Below are 19,839 nucleotides of genomic sequence, written 5' to 3'. Positions count from 1 at the left end.
AAACCCAGGATATGATGGAGTCTCAAACATGTTCTATCAGATCTTCAAATAAAAATGAACACCAATCCTACCTCCAATTATTAACAGAAAGTGGAGGAACACTCCCATTTATTCTATGAAGTCAGTATCACCCTAATACAAAAACCAAACAAAGACATGCCAAGAAGAGAATACTACAGATCAATATCCCAGATGAATACAGATGCAAAAGTCCTTAATTGGCAAATCTCATTCAAAAACACATCAAGAAGATAGTACAAGTGGGTTTCATCCCAGAAATGCAAGGTTGGTTCAGCATACACAAATCAATAAATGTAATTCACCATACAAATAGAGTTAAGAACAGGAAGCATGATAATCTCAATAGATACAATAAAAACATTCAACAAAATTCAGGGTCCATTCATGGTAAAAATACTAGAAAAACTAGGAACAGAAGGAGCTCACCTCAATGTTATAAAGACAATATATGACTAACTCAGGGCCAGTATCACATTGAACAGAAAAAACTGAGATCATTTCCTCTAAAACCTGGACCAAGACAAGGATGTATCACTTCTATTCAACCTAGTTCTTGAAAGTCTAGCCAGAACAATTGGATAAGAGAAAGAAATTAAAGAAATACAATTAAGAAAAGAAGTCAAATTATCTCTGTTTATTGATGACATAATCCTTTATCTAGAAGACCACAAAACCTCTACCAAGAAACTTCTAGAGCTAATGAACAAATTCAGCAAGACATAAGTTCAACATACATGAATCAATATCTCTCCTATACTCCAATAATCAATTTGCTGAGAAGAAATCAGAAAACTATCCCACTCACAGTAACCTCAAAAAAAATTCTTGGAAATTAATCTAACAAAGAAGGTGAAAAATCTCTACAATGAAAATTATGAAACCATGAAGAAAGAAATTGAAGAAGACATTAGAAGATAGAAAGACCTCCATGTTTTCGGATGGGCAGAATTGATATTACCAAAATAGCCAAAGAATCATTTTTTACAGACTCAGTGCAATCCCCATCAAAATACCAATGACATTCTTCACAGCGTGAGAAAAATGTGTTCTAAAATTCATTTGGAGGAAAAAAAGACTCATTCTCAAGTTGAATATTACAGAAATTCACCCAAACCAATCATGCAATTATCTCTCCAATGAGGGAGGGAGGGAACTTATGAGATCATTCTTCTCAAACTTTGAGCTTCAGGATTTTAAAATATTTGACTAATTGATATTATTATTAATAACTCCATACATAAAAGGAAAGAAGTTATCAGCTGAATGAACATTTCAGGTCAACAGGTAATTGTTCATAAATAGAAGTAGTTTTGTTACATAAAAGCAACAGATGTTTTATTTTGTTTGTCTCCTATTGTTTTTGATCATAGCTATTGTTTTTTACAGAAAAATTGGTCAATGATAATAAAATATATTTGATCTATAAATTTTACGCCTATCATTCTCCTGTATAGTCTCATTTGAGAAAAATATTGTTATTTAGGTGAAAAGCTGTGCTTCAAAAAATTATTGAAATTCATACTAACCTTGTTTCTCTTTAACTATTCTAACACTCATGTAAACTGTCACCTCTTTCTGGCTGCTCTCCTACCTGTTGGGTTAGTTGAATCTAAATCTGTACTTATTTCTTGTAAAACATATAGAATTTAAATAGCACATCTCATACCACCAGATAAAATAGAAAATAGATGAGTCTTTAAAGAGAGAATTTCAACTGCAATATAAGACACTCATGTACTCTTTTATTTAAATATCAGGTTAAAATTTACAGAATGGACACATTTGATTCTCAAAGTATCAAATATTATTAAATTTAGGTTTTTATATTAAATATAAAATTTAATTTGGAAGATATATTAAATTTGATATATTAAATTTAGATTTTTAATCAATTTAATGTAGAGATCATAATTGCACAGAAATGGATTTCTAGGATAGAAGACTGAAAACTGAGCGTGTATGTGATTGTTCTAGGATACCTTAGGTGAAAGGTCTTAGAGGAAGGCTGACGCTGGTGTGTCCTCCTTTTGGGGACTATAGAAATTCTCATTGTGTAGCCTCTTATTTTATAATGGTATCAATGTCAAGTTGCAGATATATGTATCTCTCAATACATTAATATGAAGAAGATTAATATGAGATCATATACTACTAATTAATGTTAAGTAGTGAAGCCACTAGATATACTAATGTCTTTAAAGTGACATATGCTGGGTGAGGTGATGCATGCCTATAATCCTAGTGGATCTGGAGGCTGAGGCAGAATGATTCATTGCTTGGATTTTCTATCTCAAAAATTTAGAGCAGTCAATTTGACTCCAAGTATTAATCAGACTCATTTATAATGGCTTAAACAAAATGTTGCCTGCTCTTGCCTTCATAACTCTGTAAAATTACTCTCAACCAAAAAACAAACAAAATACACTCTGTTCATAATTCTAGCATAACCCTCATTGTATATATGAGTAGCATATTAAATCATAATTAACTTAATGGACTTTAATGAGGATTCAACTTTTCTACCATTGCCATCATCATATTCCTTCCATTAGAACCCATGGTACATAGTAGGTTCTCTATCATTATTTGATCAGAACCAACCAAACTGTAAACAACTTGTTTCCTTCAGTGGAAGAGTAAATAGAGTGGCAAATTCACTCAATGAAATACTTCTCAGGAATAAAGAAATAGTGAAGTGTTGAAACGTGAAAAAACAATGTGAATCATAGAAGCATGATGTTAAGTGAACCAAGCCAGCCAAAACAGCTTGCTTTTTCACCTATATGGAATACTCAAAATGACAAAAATTGCAATAACAAAATCAGTGGTAGAGAGAGATTTGACTCAGAAAGATAGCATGAGGTAACAATTTGAGATGATGGAATTACTCTGTGTATTTATTATTGTGGTGGTTAAATGAACCTATAGGCATTATAGAAGTATATAATAAAAATAGTTAAATATCCTGTATGCATGTAGTTAAAAAATACAACTTAACTTCTTTTGAAATATATCCCATCATAAACATGTGTAAATATGTAGATTATTTACTTTTCTGCAATGTCCAAATTTGCACACAATTTAGTTGTCACATAATGCACGTGGAACTCTGGAAATAGAGAATGACTAACCCCTAACAAATCCACCAGAACTCTTCTCGTGTGGTATTCAGATTGAAAAATCAGTTACTACCCTTTAGAAGTTTTGAAGTGACAGAGGAAGGGAATAGAAATGCTCTATAATTATACTTTCAAGCTGTCATTTTTTGTGTGTGCATTGCTTTCTTATAACTAGTATATTGTAAGGTACACAGGACCACAATTAGTAATTTTCTGATATTTTGACTGATAAGCCTGGAGTAGAAATTACTCAGTTCAATTTAACAAATATCGAGTACCTAACAAGTAGTATATGTGTGTGTGTGTGTGTGTGTATACACACACACACACACACACATATATATCTATACATCTATATATATATATACACATATATATCTCAGAGATAATATGAAACATGAATCATTTCATCAATCATTTATTTAATGAATATTTGTCAGTTAATTTGTCATACACTCTATTAAGTATTAGGTAATCAACAGGTAATATGACAAACAATGTTTTTATACTCTATTGAAAAGTAAATAATAAATAAGCATTTTAAAGAACAAAAAAGGTTCTATGAAAGGAAAAATGTACAATATTTAGTGATTCATAAAAAGGGAATGTATTTGGTTTCTAGATGACAATAAGTATTTCAAAGAACATAAGATGCCTTCTTAAATATCAATTATTAAACTTTGTTTAACAGGCATATATTGCTTTCTTGTGCAAAACAATGTTGGATATTGGAGTCAATTATATTAATAACTACATTATAAGATAAGAAAAATTATTGTTACTCCAATTTTGTAATCTGAGGGAAACAAGGACACAGAAGCTGCCCATTATTTCATGGTTACAATGTGGAAGAGACAAGCATTAATCTCAGAAAGTTAGCACCAGTGTCTGTTCTTGTTATCATTACACTATGCATCTTCTGCCTTCAGATGTTTTCATATATTGTAAGAAATATAATAATGTTCAGAGGTTTTATAATTCAACCATTATAATTTTCCAAACCTGCAATGTATCAGTATGGTGCTAACTTAGGCCAGTAATAGAATAACAGGTTGACTTTAGTCAAAGGAAGTGGGAAATATACAGGACACAAAGCCCATGAGAAGGTTATGGCATTTTTTGAAATACTATCTTTGGGGGAGTTGAATTAATTTTTTCCTAAATTTCCAGATTATATATGTTATTAGTAGTTATTTCATAATCTCTGTATCTTGAGTGTGACATAGACCTTCCCTCACACTTATCTCTGAACATGTTACTTTGTCCTACTTTGGAATCATTATAGAAACACTCTGCCTTCACAGCAGCAGAAAAGACATGCAGAAGGCAGAACTCAGACGGCTAATCTCTGTTGCCTGGTGTAAGGTCTCCATGAATCTCTGCTTCTGAAGTACTTAGGGTGTTTGTTCATAAAGTTTTCTGCACTAACATATGGTGGGTTTTCTCTTCTGCAAAACACTCAACATAGATGTCCCCTGCACTTTTCATTAACACTAGGGTGTCATATTGTGCAAATGTGCCTGCAAAGATCAAGAAACCAATGTAAGAAAACCTGCTGTATTGCTAAAGATTTGTCATTGAACCTGATGGCACTGGAGCTTAAACAGAGAGAATAATATTTCCAGGAAACTACACTGTTTCAAAAGGTAAACCTATTTTCCAGTGGCTTCCAACCAAGGTTGGTTTATTTGTTTGTTTCTGTTACTTATTGCACTTTACCACTATTTTGTCTTGCTTCTGGCCTTGGCAATATGTTCCTTCTGATAAAATTGCTGTAATTTTCAGGTGCAACTTTTATCCTTAGCCCTGTCTTCAGTAACCACTTAATTTTTTTTTGAAGTGTAGTGGCTCAGAAGAATAAAGTACCTAAATAAAAGCACTACACAACCCCACACATCCAAGGAGCTATTCTGATGTGTGTGGGTTTGGTTGTTTTGTGTGCACACACATAGCCTCACTTTTCTAACCTAATATGGCCTGGTTGAAAAATACTGTACATTATTTTATTTTGGACATAAAATATGTTGGCAATTCTGAAGTAGACCCACTAAATTATAATATTCTTCTCTGACCATATATGAATTAGTCAATAAAGAATGTAAAGATGGAGGCTACTACATAAACTTTACTGCAAATAAAGGCCAGGTTGGAAGCTATTGTTTACATCTCTGCGCTGCTTTGCAGAATTGGAACAATTTATTACTCAATCACAGGCAGCCTTTCTTTGACTAGGCTTCTTGATATGTAGAAGTCCCCAGTAAGATTTACTACATGGACAAGCTGGAAAGGAAACCCTGAGCCGACTTCCTCTCAAAGGGAGAATGAGCTGAGCCCAATATGCACAGTTATTTTTGTTGATTTATCAATCAAATAAGTCACTGGTTTTATGATGCCATGTATTTTCTTCTCTATTTTCTTTCCCACATTCTTCAACGTATAAGAATACTAAGTACATAGTTACCTATTTACACATTCTTAGAAAAATGTAAAAAAAAATCTTTGATAAGAGAGAAAATTATCATAGCAATACATGTATCTAAATTTGCTTATAATGACCAAATTCACGAAAATTATTGTTATCATCTGAAGCTCTAGGAATACAGAACTGCATACCCACCAGGGTTTGTCTCTGTAGTAATTACAATTTGGAACAACAGTTATCATCTTTTCCAAGTCAGGCAGCTAAACAGGACAGTAATAGACAGTTCAGAACTCATTATGTAAGAACACCCTCAAAGCTCTTTGCCTTGGAGTTTTAAGCAAAGCACATATAAAACTAAAAAATAAAAGGCCACTTTAAAATAAAATCTATAAAGGTAGTTCAATAATCACATGCAAACAACATAGAGATGAAACCAATTTTAAATATGAATACGTCTCAGAAATTTCCGAAGGAAGAATCTGTTATAATAGTAATTCCCTTTGAAAATTAAAATCCAAGGATCAAAGGAATTGAACTTCAAGATCATTTGCTATAAAACTTGAGTATCAAAAGCCTTACATCCACAATTTTAAATTAAATAAAATCCAAAACAATGATAGTCAATTTCTTTTCTAGTTTAGAGTGTGCCAGGGTTTTCTTGATTTTTGAAAGGAAATGAGGCTTCCAACATTGGCATCTGGCCTAAACTATCTTGCCTATAGAGCAGGTGTAGTTCTTTGGGCTGGGAATTATATAATTTGATTGCAAATTCCTCCTTTCCTTCATTTTTATAGGTTAAAGCCTTAAAAGAACATTTTAGCTTGACCTAAGGCTAGCAGAGGCTCAAGACCTGTACAATTTAGAAGGCAGTCCAATCCTTAGATTTGAAGATAATTATCTCAGGAAAATTTATGCTTGCAAAATCCAATATTCAGTACTTTTAGGAACCATAGTAGAGACTAAGTAGTATTAATTACAACAGAAGACCAGATGGTCTGCACCTGCTATCCAGTATTCAAGGCTTGTGAACTAAAAATGAACTGGAAAGTTTCTGAGCAAGATGTTAATTTTGTTGTTTGCATATTTATTGGATTCCTATTATTTCTGTAATCAATTACCACAAAATAGTGTCTTAACACAATGCAAACTTATCAAGTATACTGCTGGTGGTTCTGTCTGAAATAGGTCAAATGTTTCTAAAATCAAAGTCTTATTAGTCTTGTGTTCCTTCTGGAAATTCTAGGGAATTTATTAACCTTTAGTACTTTCTAGAAACTGTTCCTATTTCTTGTCCCGTGGCCCTCTTCCACATCAAAGGCAGCAACTTGTCTTTTTGACCTATTTCTTCTATTTCTTCTCCATCTCTTACTATGATTCCTCCATCTCTTTCACTTATAACAATCCTTCTGATTACACTGATTATACTCAGATGACCTGGGATAATCTTTCCACAAGAAGAGCCTAATATCATTGTACCTGCAAAGTCCTTTTGCCACATACATAGGGAAATGTACTAACAGGTTCCAAGATTGAGGATGCAGAAGTCTTTAGGGACCATTATTCTGTCAAATTCAATGTTTCATATCTCATAGAAAAGATATTTATGATTAGTGTTTTCTTTCATAGACTGTCACTGGATAGACATCGCTGCCTTTATTACAAGCTTAAAATTTCAGTAAAACCTACTTCAAATGCTAGGTCTCATTTTAGGTATTTTTCTTAAGTCAGTTTTTTCAAAATCTCAAATTTTCTACTTTTTTATTTGATGACATGATTCTCAAGACACTACTGCAGAGGCAAAAGCATCAATATTGGTGTTAAATGCATGAGTATTTTAATTTAGATCATGCTAATAAATAATTCTCACACTTGTTCTTTGTTGGATGTTAAGTCAAGCAACACTTGTGGTTCCATTTTCTTATTGCTGTGATTGGTTATGAGTTGTAAATAATCAAAGCCTTAAAAAAAAAAAGACCCAGAATGGTGCTTAAAACAGAAAGAGATCAACAAGATCAAAAGGTCATGAAAAATATTACTATTGACTTTATAATTACAACAAGGGTTGAAGATGTTAACACTACTGAGAAAACAATTCTGTCCTACTTGTTAATCTTTAACTTTACCAACTATCCTGTTCATGGCGTCCACTCTTGCCACTGAGATTCCCCTATGCCATGTTGCCCTAGAGTCCAATGTTAAGTCAAGAAATCAATTTGTTATTATTTCCTTTAGATATCATGTTTTATCAACTATATTAAATCTATCTTAGGACAAATACTTAGATTTCTTTTCTATAATTATCTCCCTCCTCTCAACAGGGCTTAGTTTATTTAAATTATTCCACCAATATGATTCACTTAGCAAAATTGTTAAGCATGTCAAATATGTTTCAAGGCATGAAAGAAAATTCAAAACCAAACTAGATATAGTCCCTGACATAGATGAGATATCTCAAAATGGGGCACCTGTATATAAGTGTACAGAAATGATTGGGTTTTGTTGAGGAAGGTCCAGAAATTAAGAGTTAAGTAATTTATTATTCTAATCCCCACTGTTTCTTAGAAGAACCAAATAATACTTCATCATCTTTTTTAAAAAAGTGAAATACCTAACAACAAGTACTGAATTTCTCCATTTTCAGGACTAAACAGGATTTCATATTTAACTTTCCTTCCATAAAATAAAACACATTTGTGATAGTATTCTTTCTTTTAACTGACTTATATTTTCACAACTCTACAAATTTTTATTAATACACTGCTCCAGGGTGACATTTCATATCTGGGAATTTCATAGTACTTAGTAACCTACTATTCTCAGAGCACCATGTAGAACCATTAGCATCATTCCCATTTTATAGAAGAGGATATTAAAGCAAATGGTTCAAAATCCAGGTTCACTCACTCCTCCCTGATAGTGAAAATAGAATTTATAATCTCCAGTTGTCAAGACTGTCAAATAACTGCCTGTATATGATTCTTCTGAAATATTTAAATATTTATTGCTACTTATATCTACATTGATGCATTATAGAGGGAGAATAATGACTGCTGAAAAAAATGATTAATTCCAATACATACTATGTAGTAGTAAATTACCAATTTAAATGCTGTAAAAAGACATAGATTTTGTAGCTGAAATTACTGCATGCAGTTTTCATTTGCTTCAAATAGATTGTAAATAAAATATTTAAAGTTTACATTATATAATGAATAGTACTGTGACATTTACTTAAAGTACTTAGATGTAATTCAAGAATACTTAAATGTTTGTTCTCAAGCAATAATTATTTTTAAGGTACTGTAGAGAATATTATTATCATGAAGGAAAAAAAAACAAAAGATACAGTAACGTGAATGATTATTAAGTACTAGATTCTGTACTAAGTATATCCTTCCTAAAACCCTGCCAAATGTATATTGTTTTTTAATGACAACATTTATCATTCTGGTGTCATGATTACTGTACAACCTTGAAACTTATTGAACACTCAGAGATATTTTTATGTATAAATTATATTTTTCATTAACAAATGCATAAAAATTACAAGGAAGAATAATTTTAAATATTTGTTAATTCATTTAAAATAACAATAATAAACACATTACATGTTAACAAAAAACAAATTTATGTGAAAAATAATTATAGTTAAAAATACATTGTAATAAGTGATAATAGCACTGTTTTACATTTTTTGCAAATCTCTTTAAATCTGTCTCAATGAAAGCTCCTGAGTTTTTTAGCTGCTTTTCCATTCAGTGTGTTATGATATACTGTTTCTTTGATTTATATAAAAATTTTACCCTAAATCAGCTTTTAAGAAGAAAAATATTTTAATATCCTTTCCTGAAAATCAATTTATACATTACTTTCTGAAGTCTGTTTTTTAGTAAATATGGTGGTCACTTTAAATTTGCAATGGAAAAAGTAAATTTTATTTTTATTTCTTAGAATTTTTAGTGATTGTTATTTTATGTGGGAAAATATAAAGATATATAATTCAGTAAATTAGTATATATTTTACTGGGGTTATCATAAAATGTGGTTGGTAACTGCAGAGTCAGGAAATCGGACCATGGATAAAATTATCTACAAATTTTGATAGTGTAAATTATAATTGAAATTGTATTTGTCATAAAATAGTTTTGTGAATATATTAGAAGGTAATTTTGGACTTTAATTTCTTTTATTCTTATATACTTATCTATTGAACCAATTTAAATAAATTTTTTTTAATATTTATTTTTTAGTTTTCAGCGGACACAACATCTTTGCTTGTATGTGGTGCTGAGGATCGAACCCGGGCCGCATGCATGCCAGGCGAGCGCGCTACTGCTTGAGCCACATCTCCAGCCCCATGAACCAATTTAATATTCAATGCTGATATTTTATCTGTAGTAGTTTTCAAATTTTTATTCATTTATTTTTTTTGTAGTTGTAGATGGAAAGCATGCCTTTATTTTAATTGTGTATTTTTAATGTGATGCTGAGGATTGAACCCAGTGCCTCCCATGTACAAGGCAAGTGCTCTGCCACTGAGCTACAGCACCAGCTCTCAAAAGTTTTTTTATTCAAAAATATTTTTAAGTAATTTTTATTTTAATGAAAAAATATATTTAAAAATAGTGTAAACATGATTTCTAATTAGAGTAACATTATAAATATAACTGCATTGAAGAATTGTTAATCTTGAATCAAATTTTTCCCAAGCAAATAAATGGTATTGTATTCATTATTTAGATAATTTTATTAATGTCCTTAAAACATTATATAGAACTTTTAGATTTGCTCTCTTATCAAATTTATTGCTTGATATTTTTTGCTATCGTGAATTTAATATTTATATTTAATTTCCATTATTTAATTATTGTAAAAATAACCCATAAATTGATTTGGTTATTTATTTATTTTGTATGCAATGTCTGCTGTTTCTAGTGTCATTTTACCATAGTTTATAATAAGTACACCAACTATTTTATTTTTTAGTCTTAACATATTCTCTAAAAATTGTAAAAAGCAAATTCAAAAATAATTAAAATAATTTTATTTTTTGCATTCTATCTTGCTAATTATTGAAATTGTTTTTTACATTCCATCTTTAGGATGATGCATATGTTCTTTCCTTCTAGAAAGACATTCCCATGTGTATATACATTACTCAAATTTTACCTAGAAATTTTCTTCGAATGAGTACTAAATTTATTACATGTCTTTTAAAAACCTCTTAATATGATTATAATTTTCTCCTTTTAATTGTTGATATGATGAATCAGTACAATTTCCTATGTTGCACTCTCCTTGCATTCTTTTGTCATGGCCTCTTTGCTTATAGTATACTATTTTATACAAATTTATGCTTGTGAGTTTTTACATTTTTAAATCAAGTTTTGCTATCAACTTCCAAGTGGATTCAAATTAATGACAGAGATTTTAAAATCTATTTTTGTTATGAATAATTTTCATGAAAATTATATTGTATGTTTGTCATATACTGTTCTTAAATATAATATTGTTATACTATTGGTAATACAATTGCTGTTATTATTTTAATTTTAAACTATTATTGTGCATTGTCTCAATAAACCTTCGTGTGTGTGCACACACACAACACTTTGAGTTAAATAGAGTTGACATATAAAAAAAATTACTGAAGATATATATATATATATATATATATATATACACACACACATATATATATATATATATATATATATATATACACACACACACATATATATATATATATATAAAATTTGGCCAATATTAACTTCTTGTTATGTAGAGAAACATATTTTGAATTCATGTGTACTATGTTCTGTTTTTAAAATTATTTTATTTATTCTAATTAGCTTTAAATGACAATAGGATGTACTTTGACACATCACACATAAATGGGGTATAATTTTTCAATCTTCTGGTTGTACATGATATAGAATCACAATGGTCTTATAGTCATATATGTACACAGGGTAATAATGTCTGATTCATTCTGATTCTACTATCCTTCCTAGCCCCATAACCCTTCCCTTCCCTTCACTCCCCTCTGCCTAATCCAAATTAACTCTATTTTTCCCTATCCACACACACTCTTGTTGTGAACTAGGATCTGCATATCAGTGAAAATATTCAGCTTTTTGTGTGTGTGTGTGTGTGTGTGTGATTGGCTTATTTTGCTTAGCATGATATTCTCCAGCTCCATCCATTTTCTGGAAGATGTCACAATTTCATTCTTCTTTAAGGCTGAGTAATATTCCATTGTGTATATATGCCACATTTTCTTTATTTATTTATCTGTAGAAGGACACCTACATTGGTTCTATAGTTTAGCTATTGTGAATTGAGCTGCTATAAAAATTGAGCGTTGTCACTGTAGCATGCTTATTTTAAGTTCTTTAGGTATAAAGTGAAGAGTGGGATAGCTGAGTTAAATGGTGGTTCCATTCCAAGTTTTCTGAGAAATCTCTATACTGCTTTCCATAATGGTTGTACCAATTTGAAGTCCCACCCCCAATGTATGAGTGTACCTGTTTCCCCAAATCCTTGCCAACATTTATTGTTGCATGTATTCCTGAATGCAGAAATATTGTTGCAAATCATTAACATCTTTATGCAGATTTTAGCTGGGTTTGTTTGTTTTTTTATTAGTTATTTTTCCAGAAAGCTACTTTTATGTTCTTCATGATCTTACCCTATTTTACTTTTAAAATGCTTTGTCCCTTTTATTTCATATGAGTGTTATCTTACTACATTTCTCTTCAAAACCAGGAAATAACCTGTAGTATTTTCACTTGTTTCAGCACTGTTCTTTTCATAAATATACTGTTCATTTAATTTTGTAGAAAGCAGAAATTTATGGTTCTTTATGATTCAATCAATATTTAAGTTTTATTATTGAACTTGTTTTTCTGTACTGATTTCTGACAGAATAGATGTACTAGCCCCAAAGTTTTACAATAAAGAAATATTGAAGTCCTTCTAGAAATATTGTCCTTCTAGACCTTACTCTCTGTGTAGGTTTTTGCAAGATTTCTTTCTAATACAAGAAGCTCAGAATCTCCTGAAAATCATGTTTCAATTAATCCTTTACCACATGCATTAATTTAGTTCAGAGCAACTTGTTTCCTAGAATCTTTCTGGTTTAAAGGGTAGACTTTATAAGAGGAAGATTCCTGCTTAAACCTTACAATACTTGCCAGCATATACACTTTCCCATGTTTTCCCCATCTATACCTAGTTCACATTTGTTTTTTCCCATAAGTTACCAAGGTTAGCAAATGAAACACCTTTCCATTATCTTTATGCTTCCTTGTTTTCTGGGACTTGCATTCCACAATTTAATTTCATAAGGTGATATTAGAAGGATATTTTAAAAATGTTTTAAAATGTTGTTACACTTCTATATCTGATATTTGAGATAATTGAGAAAGTTGCTAAGAATACATATGGGGGAATCTTTTCATTAGGTGATGGGGTGAAAATTGAATATCTACATGCAGAAGAATGAAACTAGATCTATATTTCTTGATAGTTATAAAAAATAAATTAAAATGGGTTAAAAAGTTAAATGTAAGACCTAAAATTTTGAAACTAGTAGGAAAAAATAGGAGAAATTCTTCATGATATTGGAATAGTTAAGAATTTTTAAAATAAGACCTCAAAAGCCCAAGAAACAAAAGCATAAATAGACAAATAGGATTGCATCTAATTTAAAAAACTGTATAACAAAGGAAACAATGCATGCAAAAAATATACAAATAATAATTAGGTATATCAGGAAAATGCAAGTCAAAACTGGAATGAGATATTACCTCATTCTAATAAGAATAGTTATTATCAAAAAATATGGCTATTATAAAAACAAAAGTATTGGTAAGTATGAGGGTAAAAAAAGGGAAAACTTCCATACGGTTGGTTGGAGTTTATTTTAGTGCAACTACAATGAAAAACAATTTAGAGTTGTCTCAAATAACTAAAAATAGAATTTCCACAGGATCCAGCAATCCCATTACTAGGTTTATATTCAAAGGAAATTAATCAGTAAGTTTAATATGTCAGTATTCCTGAGTATTCTGCATTTCTATTCGCAAACACTAGGGTATAGAAATAACCCAAGAATCAATCAACAAATAAATGGGTAAATTGGTACATATATTCAATGCATATGCTTAGCCATAAAAATGAATAAAATCCTGCCATTTTTGATATTACATATGTAACTAAAGATTATTACCTTAAGTGAAATAAGCCAGACACAGAAAGACAAGTACCCCCATTACATTATTCTTATATTGGACCTAAAAATTTGATCTTATAGATATTGTGAGTAGAATGGTGGTTATCAAAGACTGGGGAGAGTAGAGAAAAGTGGAATAGGAAAAGTGGATGAATGTAAACTAAGTTACTGTTAAGAGGATGAAAAAATTCTGGTTTTTGTTGAGTAATAAGGTGACTATAGATGATGATAATATATTCATATTTTTAAAAAGTTACAATTATTTTGAAAGTTTTTACCATAAAGAAATGATAAATGCTTGCAGAGATATATTTAATCTGACTAAAACATTACATGATGTATACATATTGGAACATATATGGTATCCTATAAGTATGTACAATTTTAATATCACAATTAAAAAACATAAATTTTAGCCAGTCACAGTGGTGCAGCCTATAATCTCAGTAGAAAGCTGACACAGGAAGATCTGAAGTTTGAGGAAAGTTTGTACAATTCAGTAAGACCCTGTTTCAAAAAAAAAATTAAAACAGGTTGGGAATATAGTTCAGTAGTACAGCAGCCCTGGATTCAATCCCCAATACTGAATGAATGAATGAATGAATAAACAAATAAATATTATTTTTGAAAAAATCTGAATGGGTTATACTCCATATATATCAGAATCAAGTGATATTTTAAAATATTTATTTTTTTGTAATTAGCTCAGCACATGTGTATGTGAATTAGATGAAAAAACACAGTGTGAAACCTTTGTTTATCTGTATTTGTCTTTTCTGCCTTTTACTAGTTGAGTTTCCTAATCACTGGTATTGTTAGTGAATATTATGCATGAATTTTGATCCATGGCCTTTTCTCACTTTAACTTATAACTTCATTGCAATTCAGAATGCATGTTCAAATGAATTTAATGAAAAAGTGAATAAAACAGCTTACCAGACAAGTTTCCTTTGTTTTTTCAAGTATATTTTTTAACTTGCAGTTATGATGTTATAGATAATTTTGGACACATCTTATTGAATACCTTCCTTTTCTTTATAATGAGATTTTATAGAACCTTGCTTACTTTGTATAATTTTGTAGATTTTTCAAAAATCTACAATAGTAATAATTTTTATGTTATAGATAATTTTGGACACATCTGTATTTAAATGCTTTTCTTTTCTTTACAATGAGATTTTACTGAACCTTGTTTACTTTGTATAATTTTGTAGATATTCAAATAATCTAAAATAGTAATAACTTTCATCCACTTTAGCAAACAATATCCTTTATATTCTTAATAAAAGAACTAGGGAATATATTCTATCATATTTCAGATTTTAATAGAAAAGCCTAACATTTTCAGTTTTGAGTAGCATATGAGCTGCAGATTTAAGATAACATGTTAATAATGCATTCTTCTATTTCAGTATACTCTATGCTTTCATCAGAAATATGTATTCAATTTTATCACATCTTTCAGCATATTTCTCTATTTTATATTTATGTAGTGAGTTTTTATTAACAGACATCCATTAACAATACATTTTGCATTGATGGGCAATTTTCTGTCTTCAGCAGATATTCCTTTTTAATATGTCATTCAGGAAAACTGTCTAAACTGTAGTCTATAACACAGTTTTCATTTGTTTAAAAAAATCACCTTTGAAAAGTATAGTTAATTCTGATGTTTCAAAAATATTTTTCCCCAAAGAAAATATTATCCAATTAGTTTCAATGTCATGCTAAAGGATATGGTTTCTAAGTTGATATAATAAGCATAAATGCATAATTGTACAAAAAAAAAACAGAAAATGCAGAATTTGTGCCCCCCCAAAAAAAGGGTCAGTTCTATTATTTTCCTGAACTGTGCACTGTATCATGAAAAAGATAATGCTTATTTCCCAATCTTGATAGATAAGACGCAGACATCAGATAATGCTATTTTTAAAATATTATAGTCAAGCATAGGAAATGGTGGAAATACCATATAGTTATGTCTGATTTGTGGAGAATAAAATGTAGATATATTATAAAAACACTTTGTGTTAATCCTTCTAGTTGATCTAAACTAGAAAGTAGAAATTTCTGCTTCTGGATTAATAGGAACAGGTTTTAAATTCCCATTGTTAAAAAAAAATGAACTGGGGAAAAACAAAGAAAGAAAAATAACCAAAAGGAGTTAATACATATTAATATAAATTAAACAATAATTGTCAAATATTAGCTATTAAGCATAAAAGAATATGATCTCTGCAAGAAGGAAAGCAGAGAGGCCTGCAATTGTTGCAGCTCACTGATGGAAGGCAATTCACAGTACAACCAAAATAGAGCTTTCAGAATTATTAGGATAAGGGGGGAAAGACTAGATTCAGGAACACACAGATGGATAAATCTGTAGGACAGGTTGTTATTGCAATATCAAGTTTTTAGTAGAGTGCTAATCTACTAAAACAAAACAAAATACATATATAAAACAAAATTTAAATTTAAACATATATTTAAAACAAAATTGCTTAAGATGGGCGGGGGGAACTAAGGGAAAGAAATAGGCTAAAAATGTGTTGGAGTTCTTAGAGAGCAGAGATGTGTTTATTATCCTATCATCTAGAGTGCAAATATATCATAATATGCAGGGCATATTGTAGAGCAGAGTAGGTGCTCTATATCTGAAGTTTCTACATCCATGGATCCAACAAACATGATCATAAATATCTTTAAAAATTGCTTCTGTACTTTACATGTTCAGACATTTTTTTGTCATTACTCCCTAAACAATAGTGTAACAACTATTAATATAGCATTTACCTTGTACCAGTAATCATAAGCAAACTAGAGATGATTTGAAGTATATGGGAAAATATGTGTGGGTTATATAAAATACTATGTGATTTTATATAAAACTTGAACATCCACAGATTTTGGTATCTGTGGAAGATACTAGAATAAATTCCCTATGGAAAATGAAAAACTATCATATCACTTTGTGACTTTCTGGCCATACTTCCTCTTTTCATAGTAAGTCAAACTGAATTGTTCACTCATGGAAGTAGAAACCTCCCTCACAGTTCTCACTGCTCCAACAGAAATGATAGAGTCAAAAGCACAACAAAATTTGACTGTAGAAACACAATGGATTAACGTGAAAATTTTCTTTTTGTTGTTATTGTTACTATAACAGAAATGTGAGCAATTATGTAAATATTTCAGAATAAAAATCAGTGAATAGGCCATGGGAACCATATATCATGGGACTTACATTCCTATGGATGTATTTATACAAGTAAATGGTTACCAAAAATATGTCAACGGCAATACTAAAGATCAGTGAATAACTGGAGGGAAGGTATACCTATTTAAAACCATGAATATAGTTAAGATGACATTCTGTGATATTTTAACACCTTAAAGTCTCCTAATGGTACCAAGATGGCCCCCTAATAAAGGAGGTACTTTGACATTTGATGAGTTTCTCAGTAGTACTACAGTATTTAATCAGGTTTATCACTGTCTTTTTCGACCAAGAAAGAAAAGTAAAATAGCAACATAGGCATGATATAATAAAGATAATGTGCATATTGTATAAGAAACCAAATGCAATTCAATTCTGTTGGACGATAAAGAATGATGCTCTTTTGATTTGGGAGCACAATGTATAGACAGGCATTTATTCTAGCAATCTATTATTATTTAACAAGATATTTCATATATTTTTAGGCTAAAACAGCAACCATTTTGTCGTATCTCAGAACTCATGCAGTACGAGTCCAGACAGAGATAGTTTAGGCAATTATACTGCTTCCTGTGATTGATGGATGTCACTGATGTTATTCCACTGGCAGATGGGACTGCCACCAAGTCCCACCTTGAAGATGGGACTACCTTAGCTGAGATGTCTTAAAGATTGATGAGAGTGGATTGAAGGATTAGTTCTGCGGAGACTATCAAATTGAGTGCCTGAACTGACTTTCCAACAGAGCAATGTCAAAGAAGTCAAATTTCTTACATGTTGACCCCTGTCTCCCAGAAAGAATGTTTCAAGAAGCCAATACAAAAGAAACAAGTCATTTGCATCTTTCATGAAGAGGGAGAGGCCATATTATCTATTATTATTTAATCAACAATGTTATCAAGTCTAGCTAAAATTGAAATGGCAGAGAATTAGTGTCTACCTCTCAACCAGAGAATAGCAAGAACTTGCTATTTTATCTAGTCTGTCCTCTGGGCAAAAAAAAAAATCAAGATGATTTTTATATTGCACCTACTTAAAAAGTACCATTATCCTTTCTTTAGGGCATCCAAAATCTTATCTCACTATGGAATCAAATGGAAGACCAGAATTTTACAACTTTGGACAGGATCTCTCACTGTTCTCAATCTCACCTTGAAGACCTCTGAACTAGAAACCAGTTTCCCTGTAATGATAATGATGACCATACAAAATAAGAACTATTGACTAGTATGTGTTTCCGTGGCCTTTCATTATTTCAGTCTCAGGAGAGTTGAACTTCTTATATGGAGACTCAAGAACCCATACACTCAATATACAAAGGTGTCAGAAAGAGAGAGTGAACACAATAAACACTCCTATTTGTCGAGAGCCATTCATAGGCTGTGTATGTTTACTGTGCACATATGAGTACAGGAGGGGACTGCACTGATGTTGCTGCTCTGACTGGGCTGTCCCATGTATGAGCCTTTTATGATTGCTCTGCCTATGATTCTCACACAGCACCTGAGATGGGTGTGGCTTTGCAAGATGTCAGTCAATCTGCTGACCACATGACATCTCCAAGCAACCCTCTGAAACCCAATTCCTTGCCTTATTTGGGTGGAACTTTTGCGAATGTCTTTCCCCCAAATAAATAGGAGGATTTCAGGTGTGCTTTCTCTCTTTCACCTGTCTCTGTTGCCTCCTTTGTGGGAGCTGAAGTCGAGGAGCCATCACTGAGCCCCCAAAAAGATATTTTCTGTCCCTGTGTGGTTATTTAGTAGCCAGACCAATTCACCTGCAGGGACCCTGACTGAGTCAGTCCCATGTTGCGAGACCTATTCAATAAGGAAAGTAATAAGAAGAAAACAAAAGTAAATACCCTATCACAACTCTGAAATTGTATAAGGAACCTGTCACCAATTTCATGGTTAGGGCTCAGGGCTGCTTTCCTGAGAATTACTCCTTACATCTCTTACCTCTGCCCTCTGAAGTCTCAGTGCCTCTCTTTGAGTTCCTCTCTTAAGTAACTTTTGACTCAGGTTTATAGGCACACTGTTTCAGCTTATATCCTGCCCATTGAGTAAGGTCTTTTTTTTTTTTTTTTTAATGCTGCCTCTTTGCTTCTAATAAACAAAATCTCTTTCAAGAATGGGCATCCTGTGAATCTTATTTGGGTTTGGTCCATTAAACAAATATCCAATCACAAAAGTCTCTAAAGTTGGCATTTTTTCATTGGGGCCGAGGATCATTAGGTTGTGCGGAAACAAGTTTAACTTTCTTAGAAAACTTTTTATCTAGTTGGGGATATGTATGAAACACATCCTTAAATCTTTCCAAAGTTTTAGTTGGTCTTCAAGCCTCAAAATTAACATGATTTTGCCCTAAAACAATTTCTCATTTTAAGAGTATTCTTCTGTCAAATCAGGCTATGAGTAAGAAATAATTTTATTTTCAAATACTTCAATCCTTCACTCCATTATATTTCTTTTAAATTGTGCTTGAAAACTAGGCAATTTCCTTCATAGCTCATTTCTCTATTCATGTCTCATTATTCCTTGCTAAAAGAAAACAGCACTTTCGACATTTTTTTTGAGTTTCTTTTTTTTTAATTTTTTTTATTGGTTGTTCAAAACATTATAAAGCTCTTGACATATCATATTTCATACATTAGATTCAAGTTGGTTATGAACTCCCAATTTTACCCCAAATACAGATTGCAGAATCACATTGGTTACACATCCACATTTTTACATAATGCCCTATTAGTAACTGTTGTATTCTGCTACCTTTCCTATCCTCTACTATCCTCCCTCCCTCCCCTCCCATCTTCTCTCTCTACCCCATC

The sequence above is a fragment of the Marmota marmota genome, unplaced genomic scaffold, assembly GCF_001458135.2.
Source record: "Marmota marmota marmota unplaced genomic scaffold, marMar, whole genome shotgun sequence".
Taxonomy (NCBI): domain Eukaryota; kingdom Metazoa; phylum Chordata; class Mammalia; order Rodentia; family Sciuridae; genus Marmota; species Marmota marmota.
This window is presented reverse-complemented; position numbering follows the sequence as displayed.